Source organism: Rhea americana, unplaced genomic scaffold (genome assembly GCF_003343005.1).
Source record: "Rhea americana isolate MKP2758 unplaced genomic scaffold, rheAme1 scaffold_223, whole genome shotgun sequence".
NCBI lineage: Eukaryota > Metazoa > Chordata > Aves > Rheiformes > Rheidae > Rhea > Rhea americana.
Window position 1 is genome coordinate 1,039,606 of NW_028186339.1, and position 14,151 is coordinate 1,053,756.

Below are 14,151 nucleotides of genomic sequence, written 5' to 3' on the forward strand. Positions count from 1 at the left end.
ACTCAGATATGCTGCAGTTCAAGAAGTATAATTAGTACGAGTAGAAACAATAAGAAAAGTTCAAAATAAGAGAAAAAGAGACTCTGACTGACATAAGGAGTCTGTCCTAACATCGTAGCAGTATGAAGTGATATAATTAGGAATAACGAGCCCTAAGGTTCTGTCTTTTATAAAGCCTTGCTTAGAATTTATATTCTACCTAAATCCAGAGAAAACAAAAAAAAAGGAATGTGCGTATTGGCATGATTTTATTGCAACTCTTAGATAYTTTTACAGAGTCACAGATACATACAGAGTCATCGGGCGATTTCAGAACCACGACATTTGCTGACATTCGTGACAGTCACCAAGGAAGGGGAAAGGAGTTTCTAGATCTTGTAACTCTGCAGAAACATGCAACACCTACACACAGGATTCCCTCTATGTGAAGTAATTTGTATTAATGCATGTCACTGGAAAAGAACACTGGAAAAAACCTGGAAAAATGATACTGGAAAATTGGAAAGGACCAGTCCAAAAGGTCAGGGTGGGCCACCAACAACTGGGGTCTCAGTAGAAGGAAATAGTCTGTCCAAAACCAAAGGAGGAGACTGTCTGGACATTACCCAACATATTGGTATGTCATGTTGGGAAGCCTTACAGGAAGGTTTGGAGAGGCCAGGAGCACTGTATGAGGAAGGCAACTGGGGGCTGAGGAGGGGGCCATGCTGGCCCCTGGTGAGATGGCCCCACTCAACCCAGCTTGGAAAAGCAGACTGGTGAGGACTATCCAAACAACAGGAATCCAAATAGAGGCTTTGCAGCTGGCAAACGAAAACCAGGGACTGCAGCAAACAGTCTGCTGTCAAGAAAGTAGATTAAATAAAGCCAGAGCCCTGAGCCAACCTCTCCGGTCAAAGACCAATAAATTACGTAAGGAGAYCCTGGGACTTGTGCAGGTTAGGTTGCTGCTGAGAAACGTGTAACTACTACTTCCTCGACAGGTTTTTGCCCTGTTTCAGAGCTCATCCTTCTTAGTTTAAGGGATTATTTTACCACTAAAACCAGTACCCACTCCTAGAGTTGACTTCTGCTTTTTGAAGAGGATCAGGTACTCGACTCTGAAGGGTTATCTCAGCACTAGGTAACTGGAGCCTGGGACCACTTAACCAGCCTGCCAAGACTCCTACCTGGAAAAAGCAGGAAATATCCACACACAAAACTGTTTTAAGCACACAGTGAAGATAAATATTCACTAATAGATGGAAAAATGAGAGAGTTAAGGACTGGGTGCCCTTGACGTTATTAGGCTTTTAAAATTTTTAAAATCAACATTTTGGGGCAGTTGTAGTTTTCACCTGTTTATTATCTTTTATTCTGATTTGCAGGAAGATACATTATAAACTTCCCCAAAAACACTCAGAATACACTAGAACACTCAGAATACACTAATTCACTGAAAAGAATCTCTTAAAAAATTAATAAAAAAAGCCATGAAACTTAACCTGCGGATTTGATTGGGCTGTAATTATCCTCTTGAAACTCAATTTTGCTGGCATCCCACCTTAAAGACGAGCAAAACACAACATGATTCTGTGATTGAAACCTGTCTGCCGTCAATCCACATAACTGCGTTATACTTCACATGGGTCTGCTCATCTTGTCAAGCAAAGAAAAATCTCATAATCAGTTTTAGCACCCCGGAGCCCTTCCAATTCTCAAAGTAATATTCCAAACAGCTCAAGTAGAGCACAATAATGCAGAGCTCGGCAGCCAACCTATTGCAATGCTATGGAAGAGCAGAACTTCAGATGATAGAGGCCATAAATTTCTAAAATCCTTTTAAGACCATCCACACCACAATATGAAACTCAAATGAGTACTTCTCTCACCTGTTTGTTGTTTTGTTCCTGAAAGAGCTGTCAAACAACAGAAAGCCAAATCGTTATCTAGCACTGTAAATCCTGCATGTTAAAAAAATATAAAATRCTCCTTAAGTCTACCCAGCATAGAACAGGTTATGAAAAAATGCTTTAACGCTGGGATGCCAAAACTTGAACTGCATGCATGCACACAAACAAACATAAATTTATGTCTTGGGAGTGGAGATATACTATCTGATTTTCTATTAACCAACACCTATAACACAGTGAAGAAAGGAATCCATATCCTATAATTATGCTACAGCAGGCAAAATATTTATATTATTTGAGGGAAAAATCTTCTGGGTAATTCAGGCTAAAAATTTATAGCAATTTATACATTTATTAATAATTATGTGAAAACATTCCCAATACTTAATAATATAATTAGTAATACAATTTTATTATCATCTGCAAACTAAATTGGAAGCAAATACAAAGAATGCATACAAAGAACRGGCAACTTGCCCACAGGTTTGGGAGCACCTTTGCCTAGCAAATCTCTTTACAATTTTCTGGTGCTTTTTATATTTTCTTTCCATCAGCCTATACTGCATTTTTAACAATTGATTTTCAAAAGTATTACTATGACAGAAGGAAGAAAAGCACCTGCTTGCTGAAATGTATGAGACAGAGAACAAATTGTGTTTAAAGTGCCAGAGAACAGTCAGTTTTGTGTATAAACGCAATCACATCAAAATTATGGTCCTGGGACAGAACCCTGTTTACTGCTGCTGATGTTCTTCTTCATGAATCAATAAATAAAGTGTAAGAGCAGGAGATGGAGTTCAAAACAGAAAGAAGAGGAAGAGATTGATCTTACAGGAATAGAAGAGAGGCAGCGGAGTTTTAATACATGCTCTTCCACATCCGGAGTCCAGCAAGTGAGAGTCYGTGGAAGGGATTCGAGGTTCATAGCTCTGGGGCAATACTCCAGCCTAGCGATGAGCTACATCAAATGGCTAAAGCTCGCCTTATTTAGGTCAAGCTTAAATATCTGTGGCTAATGTGAATTTCTGCACGTACCTTGTAAAGCGACTTTAGAACTTGCATCTAAAAGCAAGTTTAGTGCCAAATACTGATATGTACACTTTAAAAGATAAGCTGGTGACCATCACGCAGAGGTCCTTCCCAAGGAAGGCCGTACGCTGGCCGCACCACGGGGCGAAGCCAGCGCCAAAGGAGCTTCACGGCTCAGTGCACGTGCAATGGCAGCGGCCAAGGCACAAGCGCAGCGGACATTGGGACATGTTTCAACCTACCTTAATACTTCAGATTAAACGCATGCTGCTACCTTCCCAACACGATTCTAAATCCAAGTTTACCATGATAAAACAAAAACCATCACCAATATTACACAGTCATGATATCTCTCCAAACAATCACTGCTTCCATTTGAGATTAGTTGTCCGAAAATTTAAAATGCAAAGCTTTCTACAGCACTTCACAACTGAATTACTAAACAAACCACCAAATCTTGCAGGTTTGTCATTTAGTGACAACGCAACCACATTTCAAAAAGTGCCTGCAACAAGACTYCCTCGTCCAGGTTTTACAGAGCCTCCCCTCCCACGATCGTGTCGCCCAGCACGGCAAACTTGCCCTGGCTGCAGAGAAGACCCTACTGGGTTATGCTGCATAGTAACAATTTCCCACCAGTTCCCAAGGAAACACTTGCCATCGGGCTCAGCAAGACCGTTACGGGAACGGCACTGTGCCCTGACGCTGTGCGCTAGGATGCCAGGGGGAAGAAGAAGAAATAGAGCACACCAAGAGTTCCGACTTCATGCCGAATTGTTCCAGAGCAGAAGTGAATACTGTCCAAAATATGCAGAGTGAAGCAGGAAACATTACTGTATACACATATACTTGTGCTTGCAAGTTTTTAAACATGAAATTCGCTTCCCAAGGTTGCATACATACGTTAYGTTAGGTACATGCATACCAGCCTGGTCTTACCTTGTTTGCACAACCAAATACCAGAAGAGTCGTCTGACCAAAACCTGCACCCCTATGAGCACCGCACGAGCCCGACTCGCCGGGTGCAACGCCCTGGGGCGGGAAGCTCGCAGGCAGGTGTTAACACCAACCTCCGGCTCGCGCTGCCCCAGTGGCAGCGACGCTTTTTGTCTCCTGACTGGCGACAGRCAAGTTGTTGCATTGCCGCCGTTTCCTACCGAAGCTCAGGAACTTTCAGAAGAGGCTAAATCACTCTGAGCCACTTTCCAATGTGCTCTAGGTGCCAATACAGCACCGAAAGCCGCTGGGACGTGAGCCRCTAGGAGCACGTGTCACTCGGTGCTCTGGAGGCACTCACCGAGGCTGGTTTAGTGACAGAAACAGTACGTCCTTCTGAAAGGTGAACACAAGCAACTGTGATTTGGAATTTTTTTTTAACATTGAAACGTTCTGCAAAGGCCCACATCCAAATCAATAAATTCTACTTTAATCAGAGTATTGAAACCTATGGAAAACATTATAATTCTGCTCTTATAGATTACGTCCTTTTGCAGACTAAGCTGAAAACAGTTTTGCAGAGCTTTTTTTGTTTTTTAAAAAAGTAATTAATGAAATTATCCCACCTACCACTATCTGAATATTTTTCTTCTCAAAAAAGTCTTGTTTCCAGCTCATTTGGTGACTTCCCAGTGAATTTCCTCCTAGCGCAACGAAACATCAGAGCCGCCGCAGCTTGACGAAACTGCGCAGAAGCGCCTCCGGGCTCCGGCTCGGGTCCGGCCAGGGCTGCGGGCCAGCAGCGAGCCTCTGCTGGCCTCTTCCCCAAAACGCGGAGCCCTGCTTCCAGAGGGAGCTGGCCCGCGAGGCAGGCAAGTATTAGAAAGCAAGGAAGGAATTTGGCTTTGTTAAATKAAATAACACAACTGGAGAGGGCCGTTTGAAAAATGAAAGCGAGGACGCGGGGCTGAGAAGCAGCAGTGGGTTTTCGGAGGCTCTCGATGCCGGATAACCACGCTGCCTTCGCCTCCGCCGCCAGCCGCAGGGGAGACGGCTTCGGCTCCCTTGGACTCCGTTTATTTTGAAGGGCGGCCCGGGAGCACGGAGCGTGCCGGGAGCTAAACGATCCCCCTTCCACGGCGACTGGCTCGGGCTGACGCTGCGCTGCAGCTCCTGCTCTGCCACCGGAGCAGGCTGCAGCTGCAAGCCGTAACACTGAAGTGAAAGCACATTAACCGAATACATAAACTGCCTGATCCAGACGATGTAGTACCTAGGGATTATACCATTGTATAATTTTTTATAACAGTCACTTTTTCAATTTAATGTGCATGGCCTGTCTCTAAAGGATAAAACATCCTGTCTGCATTAGGGAAAGGGAATACATATTTTTAGTGCTGTCACCACTTTTACATTAAAAAAAATGCAAGTATCTCCATATAGAAAGATATATGCATATTTATATCTGTTTTGTGCGTGTGCGTATATATGTAGATAGACAGATCTAAACATGGAGGTGCTTGTTTAAAAATCACCAAAACAATGCTCTTTTCTGGGAGGTGAAAATGGAATTTTGCAAATATTTCACTGTTATCTAATCAACCAATCTACAAGTATACACAAAAGAAAAAAAAGACAGTCAACACTGCAAAACTTTGTAGATGATAAGGATGCTCCAGGAACCTATGAATGGAGGCTGAAGCTGTTAAAACTGGAACAGAAAAGAGGACATATGTCTTTAGTTATTCCAGTGAGGAGGGTAACAAGGAGTGAGAGAGGTTCCTCATAATACAATATCCTTAAAGCTGGATGCTGTTTTAAAGTATATAGTCACTTTTAACTACAGTTATTGTCACTGAACCAGACGGCAGTCTTAGGTGCAAGCACACAGTTCGACAAGTATTGCGGGGTTTTGGCTAGTCGAGTGCCAAGGCCCCTCTGGCTGCAAACCTGCAGCCCTCGAGGAACAGAAGCCATGAAGACTAACTGCGCTGCAAGTGTCCAAATGGAAAAAAATATATATCATTTGAAAGGTATTTTATGTTCAAATAAGGTTATTCCTCAAAATAATGACCTCTTCAAAATGGTTACCCATCCAGGTCCCATGGAGCTCCAACTAACCAGAAATCTTGGGGAAAAAACAGACCGAATACACAATTTAAGCCATGTTAAGCATGTTTGCACTTCTATCAAAATTCCCTCAATAGACAAAAATGCTTGCTCCTAAGCCTTCTGGAAGAAGCAACGTCCTTTGTATTAAAAATATATATATATATACACATACATATTTCCTTCAAATACACAATTTCAAGAAGTACAATACTAACTTGTATAAATTTATAATCTAGCTGATTGTTATTATTCATGAACAACTGTAGGATATGCAATTCATTTTTTTAAATGGCAGTTTCAATGCAAAAATAAGTATTTCTGTCAGATTTGAATATTTCTTTTTGATTTAAAGAGCCATGCACACTTGTAATACCAAAAGCTACATTTGTAAGTGACAGTCTCTAGATTTTTCTTACACTGTGAGCTTTCAGTAATATAATGCGCCAGTTCCAAAAGCAATAGACAAAAATGTGCATGGGGATCTGCAAATAGACTGAAATTTTCTTTAAAGAAAAAAGGAGTAATTGAATTATCATAAGACAGTGACAGTTTTGAAAATGAGTATCTCATTGTCGAGCATAGACTTACATACCAATGAGGGAGAATGCATATTGCTAACATAKTTTGTAAGAGAACTTGCACCTTCAGCCTCTACACTAAAAATCTATGCATCAGAAATCTAGCGTTAGTCCACAATCTGTCTAATATCAATACTGTTTTGGCAACTAGTTATTAATCCATTCAGAAATAACAGAGCTGAGTTAAAATCTAGCTGCCACTCTGGATGTTAAAGAAAGAGTCTAACGCTTCTGAAAGACAGAGATATCAAAATTTTTGGCATAGATCTTGGTGGAGCTTCTCCATCAAACTTTCAGTTTTACTAATTCTGCTACACAGAATTACAATTTCCTGATTTAAAAAAGAACTTTAGACATTTAGAATTTTAGGAATTCAGTATTCTGATATGCAATAGGAACATTTGCTCATTATTTAAAGGGACAACAACTTAGAAAAAAATCATAGACACTATTTATATTTTTATCTCTACTTCCAATAATGTCAGGAAAAGATCCAAACAAAACTGTATTTTCCTCCATGCCCAGAAAATATTTTAGTCTTGACAGGCTTTTGCAGATAATCAATTCTGAAACTTGTAATAAGTTACTCTGTATGTACCGTGCATGCAGACAGCATGAAAGACAGGTATAGACATAGTAAGTATAACTGCAGGTATTTTCCTAGACCAGTTTTCAGCACACACAAAAAAAAAAAAAAAAAAAAAAAAAAAAAAAAAAAAAAAAAAAAAAAAACTTCTGGAGCTAACCTTTCTTGACTCATGGAATATGTCTTTTTCTCCCTGTTTCATGATTTAGCTGGTACAATGAAACAGGACTTTTTGTTACAAGAAAGGACCCTTCTGCTCTTCCCCACCTAATGCCTCAGAGTATGTCACCACAGCCTGTTTCTGTGTTTATGCCAATGAGGATTTTCCACTGCTCTGAAATCCCTCCCTTCAGATAGGACTGCATGCCTAGTCGTAAGAGTTATTTCATCAACCACAGATGTTAAACATGTTCCCTAAATGTTGCTCTGGAAAATGTGTGTGTCGGTGGTGATAGCAGAAGGGGGGGCTTCACCTACGCTGAAGCCTTCGGTAAGACACAGTGTGAGCCACAACCCAAATCAYTGAGTGGGGTTCAAGCTTTCTGGTTTGATGTATGGGTCAACAGCTGAAGTACCCTACTAAGAAAAATAATGATGTCTTATAGTTGCCTATTTCAGGTGAATGAACATTTCAGATGAACAAAAGAGTTCATTTACATTTATTTATCATTCACTCTGAATAAAAAGGTGCCTCTTCATTAGAAACTACTTTACTACTCAGTTGAATTTATATCCTCATTCTCCCTTTTATTTTATTAAAAGAAAGAAAACACTCACTTATCCACCCACCCACCCAACCAAAAAATATTCCTATGAAGACACGCTTCTTTACAAAGACACATAATGCAGTCCAAAGGAAAAGGTTAGTCCAACTCAAGGGACAATCAAGTTCCATACAAAATACTACCAAGGTTTTCAGCATCTTTGGGGGCCTATCTTAACCAGAAATCAGCTTAGATTATGAATCACACAGGACATCCCCCTCCCACACACACACACGTTATTTGGAGAAATCACATGGTCAAACACAACAAAAGCACCAATTCCTAAAGTCTAAATAAAGTTGTAAATAAAATGCAGTGTGAAAGCACTACAGCCTTTTAATACAGGAAGACTAAGGATACAAATCACAATTATAAACATGAAAATTCATACAACAGAAGAAGATGGCTTCACTTGCTCTTTGGCTGAAGAAGGATGCCATTCTCTTCTAAGGGGAACCATACCACAAACGTGTCCACCTGAGTCCTGAAGGATTTGCTTGTCAAACCAAAATAAAAAATATTTTATGACAAGGCTGCATGTTTTTGCTTGCAAACTAACACTCTGAGCTGAAAATGGCACTTGTGCATTCGGATTTTTTCAGGTCACTTCCACTTTTTTGTTGTTCATTCAAACAACACACAAGAACAGCATGCATTTGTATTTATGCTCCCCACATGGCAAAGGCTAAAAAAAAATTCTCAGTTTTTAGTAAGGTTGTGGTAACTATAGTAAATAGAGTTGTACTACTAATGAAATATAAGGTCAACAGTTCTGATCTTCAGTAGTTGCTCTCCATTTTCAGGATGGTTTAATAAAACTCATCATGGCAGGCCCTAAAAGAGCACCAGCCATCAATATAATACGTTTATAGGAGACATGTACTGTTTCTTACACTACAGACTTTTTTTTTAACATTCCTGCTAATGCCAAGAAAAAAATACATGAAATAACTTATGTTAACTTCAGCAAGCAGTGATGTGTATAAACCTGAAATACTCTCCACTAGCTGACAAAGGCTGAGGGAAAGAAGCACACTTTGGACACCATCAATTAAAGGAGGGTGAGTCGTTAATCTCTGCTGCTATAGGCAGCATTCTGCTCCGTTGGCTCCTGCTGTATGCAACTTGTAGCACGTGCTTTAAACAAAGACAAAACTCACTGAGTTCACCTTGGTTCTGTTTCAAAACTTATGAATGCAAAGATTAATTATCTTCTATAAAACAAGGCCAATTACAGGAACAACTCTGTCACGAAAACACATCTTGCCTCTTCTATGCACACACATGCCTTTTAGGTTCAAACATTCAATTTGCCTAAACATCTTTAAACACTGCTAGTAGCAGTTAGTGTAAGTTTTCCTTGTAATGAGTTTCATCTTTCAGCCTCATCTGTGAGGCCCAAGCATTTCACTCTTGCATGCAACATTCGCTGGAACAGTTTTGCAAAAATCTCTTGATACTATGTTTTTTGGAAATTTATGCTAATTTATACAATTGATACTACTCAGAACACAATTCCTCTAGAGCAAGATGCCTCCTAGTAATTAGGATTCATCTGACCCAAAGTTCACTAAAAGTGCCAGTTTTCAGTAAGCAATCCTCAGTAGATGGCAGAATAGTTCAGAGTTGATTTCCTACCAAGCATTGCACCATGCTGATTCCCTGCTGTGACTTGATTATACACCTGCTGCACTTCAAACTGCAGAGGCACAACATGAGAATGCGCCTTACACTGCCAGGGAGGAAGGTGTCTGCCGTCGACCCATCCCTAGACGAGAACCACAGCTCCAGTCTATCTTATTGAGCTCATTATTAGTCTTCCACTATCCAGACCAGAACTTCAGCAAGGAATATGGGCCAGGGTTTGGATAGTCTCTCATAGGATCTCTACTTCACCTGCTTCCCTTTTGTCAGGAGTATATCTGAACAGCGTGTCTGTGTTATGTATGTAGGTTTACATCCTCCCCCACCACCGCGTGGTTCCAAAGCCTAGATGAAGTCTTGTAATACACATAYGGTCTGTAGCTTGATCCTGGCTTCCTAACGTAAACCAGACTTGAGCCATTTCATCCCATCTCCCTGCCTACTCGTCCCTCTCTGTGGAAATACTCTTCGAATGCATTTGGACCTATCAGCTTCCATCAGACTTTGGGGTGAGAAGGGAAGGAAATGCAGGTAATTAAGTTCCTTTGAGTCTGGGGAATCATGAGTTGAGTAAATAGGAGGCACCTGAAGGCAAAGCGAGGTGACTTCACAAGTACCACCCTCTCTGGCAGATTGCCCTCAGTGCTCAGGGCCCTGTGCAAGCTGCAGATCGTGGTGGGTTTATGGGACAGAGCACACTCATCTGCAGAAAACAGCTTTATTTGCCCTGCTATCCACAGAACACTATCTTTTCAGATTGTTGTCATGATTAAGGAGGTACAGCTTCGGAAAGTTTTGGGTAATGTACCATATTGAGAACCACCAAATCACTTTGTCTACTCATGCTCACCATTCATCATAGTCCTTCTAAGGCACATTCTGGTCCCTCCTTTATATGACATGTCAATCCATTTCTAGTTATTGCATTGGCTTACTTTCTACACAAAGTGAAATAAAAAGGTTTTTTAAAAAAAGGAAAAAAAAMCTTTTTCCTCTCACAAAGCATCCTACCTGCAGTACTGAAACAATTTCTTTTTCCTAATTAGCTTAACTAAATGAGGAACTGTGAATAATTAAATTGGTAGATGCATTTTGCACAACAGTATTCTAAACATAGTGTGTTAGTGCTTGACTTTAGTCAAAAAAGGAAAAATATTTTTTTTGGAATTCTGATTAGGCATCTGTGCCTCAGGATTGGATTCCAAGTTTTACAGTTAAATAACTCAATCTTCTATTGCACATGCATGCATCTGTGAAAAGAACATTTGTATAACTAAAGAGATATTAATAAGGTAACACATTAGTAACAGATTAACTTTTGCATGGAAAAGCAAAAGACTGATTAAATATTTGTAAAAAATATTGTTAAAATTTTTAAAGAACATTTTGACAGTTTTCTAATACAGCCTTCAAAACATTAAAGTATGAATTTTGGCTTTAAAAAATATGAAATCTAAGTCTCCAGATATTGTGCACTATTGTTGGATCAGAATCAGTTGTGTATTGCTTTGAATACAGAGTTCCTTAATAATCTTGTGGTTGTATTTGAATGATATGGATATAGTCCTTATAATAAACAGCACATCTGTATAATGACATAATCAAATACAGTGTTAGCCATTACCTCCAAACAGAAGATGCTGAAGAACTATTCTCCTTTTCTTCCTTTCTTTCACAGTATGCTGTGCTGCACTTATCTTTTTTTGGTTGCAATGTTGCAAGCTCAGTATAATATTTCAGAATTCAGGAAAATTTTGAAAGGAAATCTCAACTCTCTGCATGTTGCATGAAGCACTGTGTGGACAGTTTTAAACAGGGCATGAAGAGACATTATAACCAGTGGAAAACGTGCTTTACACAGCATTCCTGTATTCCCATATAAAAGCAATTTTTAAAAATATTCAAATTTTGTGGAAAAAAAAACTAGCATTCATACAGTAAGGCTCCAATGTATCACATTCCACAAGCTTCCCAGCAACTACATTGCCATCGATTTGGTTTATATAATTGCTATTATTTTTGTAAACGCTTCGCATTCCAACTACTTCTCATTACATTATTCACTGCAGATGGCTCTATTCTGCTCTCCTTTAAGTCAACATCAGTAGTCAGCAACTACAGTACATTGAAAATGAACTAAGAACAATTTTGTAGTATAATGCATATATATGCATATAAATACATTCATATAAAAATTTCTGTCTTTTCTTCACACCATAATGCTTTTGCATATCAAAAATAGGAATATGCTCCTTTGGGGGCATTTCCTGGACTTATTTATACAGCAAGGAGAACACCATTTGCAGGACACAAGGAACTCTCCTAACTTCTCTATTCTCAGAAGCAGCAATATGCATAGAATAAGAAATCATGTTGTCTTTTAATTCTCTTTGAAATATTTTAAAATTAGACTTTCACAAATTCTGAAAAACGGATGGCCATCAGAACAAGCTGTATCTGTAGTCCTGGACCCTAGTAACACGAAATTAGGACTGTATTTCAAGTAAGGTGAAACAGACCTTAATTTGGTTCTACAAAATGACGGAAGTTTCATCTTTCCCTTGGATTTTAGATGCATTTTCTCTTGACCTGAGTTACTTTGAAACTATTTGTACCTACATGTACAGGGCTTTTTTGAATCAATACCTCAAACATTAGACTGCTGTCCAGTTCCAGGTCTTACCCTTCAATATTTTTCCTTTCAATTTCCTATTCCCCACCCTTTTCAAACAAATTGATACTCTTGGTCTGTGCTCGGCCCTGCTCGGCCTTTTCTGCATCGATTGCACATATAGACTTCAATAGTTTTGAAGAGAAATTCTCCACAGTTTTGCAACTGTAAATATGAGATTACTTGAAGTCTTCCATTTTTGCTCTGCCGCATCCAGCTTACACATTGATTTGCAGTAGCAAGTGGTTCGGTTTCTGTTTATCTGGCACATCTGTAGGGTTAGGAGGTTTGCAGAAGTGAGAGCGTGGGATGAAGAAAGGAGGAGGGTTTGAGCATTCTCAGATGCCCGCCTAGCACCAACTGACAGTAAATGTAAACTCTTCCCTTCTGAAAGCCCTGTTTCCCTAAACACAAATCAAACTGTCCGTGGGAGCCTTGGTTTACAAAGAGTAATTTCTTATGGAATCAGATATTTTGGCAAGTTTTGCAAATGTTAGCAAATACTTCAGGAGGGATAGGTAAACACTTGTTAAAGCAGCACCGGGGAGGAGAGGCAAGAAATCCTGAAATGAGGAACTTCGCACCTTCCTCAGGCTCTACTGGTGGCTTCAAACTTAACTGGACCAGACAGAGTACCTGCCGCTAAATTAGACCACAACACTTAAACAAACATACAGAAAATATTTATTCACTTTTTAAAAAAATCACAGCTTCCAGAATATTATTTTTTTTTAAAAAAAAATATTAATTACCAAATATTAGGATGCTCTTATTTCTCAATGTTCTCCCCTCCCCTCCTCAAACTAGGAAAAATGAGGTCAACATAAGTATCCCAGATTGGCAGTAGAGAATCAGGGAACTGGTTTGAATCTACAGAGAAAAAAGGCATAGCAACTGACTTTTCTCCAACAGAAAAACTAGCTTTTTGTGAAAAAGATAACTGCCACTGGGAAGCCATTCCCAGACAACTCAGTTTAATTTATTGACTTTAATTGAAGACTTTTGTCCCCTTATCTGTTTTCTTCCATCATTAATCGTAGGTCCTTCTCTCCGTGAATAACTTTAATAGGTCTGAGCAGCAGGAAATATACCACAGTTGATTTTGTCCATTTTACAGATCTTAAACAAGATTCTTAGTAGTAGTGATTTTCCTCTGCTTGGGTTAGTTAGAAGTACTTAAAGATCACAGGAGCCATCTGTTTGCGGATGTTTGATGATAATCTTCCAAATGTGAGCCTCTGCAGGCCTATCTCTAGGAAGATAAATTCATTTTCTTTTAATTGAAAACTTAATTTCCTAAGAAATGGATGGAATGGATCCCACTTCCTACCATGCCCTTCCAGATACAATTTCCTACTCGCCACTAACAAACTGATCTTCCAGGGTGACTGTGATAAACCTAGATACAAGTTCTATAGAAAATTTAATCTAAATGAATCATGAAGGAAATTAATTGGAGGGGGTTATTTTGCTTATCAGAATTTATTCTTAGTAGCAATGTCACAATCCATTAAATATCTATTAAATTTGTTTTAGCACTACTATAGTTTCAGGATCAAACTCATGACTGTACTTTCCAGTTTTCTTTCCACTTTGGTTGTAGCTACTGCCTTTACTTAATGGATCTCTGCCTGCTACCAGTTCAGGGGAAATACAGTGTTTCAGATCGATATTCCTACTAGCAAGGAAGGATCCTTTCAGGCGTCATGATCAGAACATGACAACCTCTTTCTCCTTYTTCCCATCAGTTAGAAGTTGGAGCAGATTTCAGTAGCTGTCAAAGGCTACAGCCCCTTGGGGCTCTGGCCGATCACTTAGACCCACCTCTCTTGCAATACCCAATATACAGAGTATTATATTGAGAACATTTAAATGATCATCTAAGATGAATGGACATCTAAGATCATCTAAGATTAAAAAATGACTTTTGTTTTGTTTT

The 14,151-nt window shown here is 39.5% G+C and overlaps 1 protein-coding gene across 3 annotated transcripts in view; it reads right to left on the minus strand.

Annotated features, from left to right (window-relative positions):
- The window catches only part of MACROD2 (mono-ADP ribosylhydrolase 2), an 880,037-nt gene that overhangs the window by 480,172 nt on the left and 385,714 nt on the right, over positions 1-14,151 (minus strand). The gene's annotated exons all lie outside the window — the stretch shown is intronic.